This window comes from Hyaena hyaena, unplaced genomic scaffold (genome assembly GCF_003009895.1).
Source record: "Hyaena hyaena isolate Hyena2069 unplaced genomic scaffold, ASM300989v1 scaffold_22, whole genome shotgun sequence".
NCBI classification, from domain to species: domain Eukaryota; kingdom Metazoa; phylum Chordata; class Mammalia; order Carnivora; family Hyaenidae; genus Hyaena; species Hyaena hyaena.
In genome coordinates this window covers 6,569,123-6,570,331 of record NW_024080654.1, presented here as the reverse complement: position 1 = coordinate 6,570,331, position 1,209 = coordinate 6,569,123, and positions in this window count along the sequence as shown.

The window sequence follows — 1,209 nt, the reverse complement described above, 5'->3', positions numbered from 1 at the left end:
TGTGGGAGACTGTGAGAGACTGTGGGAGACTGTGAGAGACTGTGGAGACTGTGAAAGACCGTGGGACACTGTGGGATACTGTGAGAGATTGTGAAAGACTGTGAAAGAGTGTGGGAGACTGTGGGAGACCGTGGGAGACTGTGAGAGACTGTGGAAGACCATGAGAGATGGTTGGAGACCGTGGGAGACTGTGGGAGACTGTGGGAGACTGTGAGAGACTGTGGGAGACTGGGAGACTGGGAGAGACTGTGGGAGAATGAGAGAGAGTTTGGGAGACTGTGGGAGAATTGGTAGACTGGGAGAGACTGTGGGAGACTGGGAGAGACTATGGGAGATTGTTGGAGACTGTGAGAGATGGTGGGAGACTGTGGGAAACTGGGAGAGACTGTGGGAGACTGTGAGAGACTGTGAGAGACTGTGGGAGAATGGGAGAGAGTGTAGGAGACTGTGGGAGACTTGGTAGACTGGGAGAGACTGTGGGAGACTGTGAGAGACTGTGGGAAAATGTGGGAGACTGTGAGAGACGGTGGGAGACAATGGGAGACTGTGAGAGACTGTGGGAGACTGTGGGAGCCTGTGGGAGACTGTGGGAAACTGTGGAGGCTGTGAGAGACTGTAGGAGACTATGGGAGACTGGGAGAGACTGTGGGATACTGGGAAAGACAGTGAGAGAATGGGAGAGACTGTGGGAGACTGTGGAATACTGTGAGAGACTGTGCGAGACGGTGAGAGACTGTAGGAGACTGTGGGAGACTGTGGGAGACAGTGAGAGACTGTGGGAGACTGGGAGTCTGTGAGAGACTGTGAGAGACTGTGGGAGACAGTGAGAGACTGTGGAGACTGTGAAAGACTGTGGGACACTGTGGGAGACTGTGAGAGACTGTGAAAGACTGTGGGAGACTGTGGGAGACTGTGGGAGACTGTGAGAGACTGTGGGAGATTGTGGGAGACTGTGAGACAATGTGGGAGACTGTGGGAGACTGTGAGAGACTGTGGGAGACTGTGGGACACTGTGGGAGACTGTGAGAGACTGTGAAAGACTGTGGGAGACTGTGGGAGACTGTGAGAGACTGTGGGAGACTGTGGGAGACTGTGAGAAATGTGGGAGACTGTGGGAGACTGTGAGAGACTGTGGGATACTGTAGAAGACTGTGGGAGACCGTGAGAGACTTGGGAGACCGTGAGAGACTGTGGGAGACTGTGGGAGAC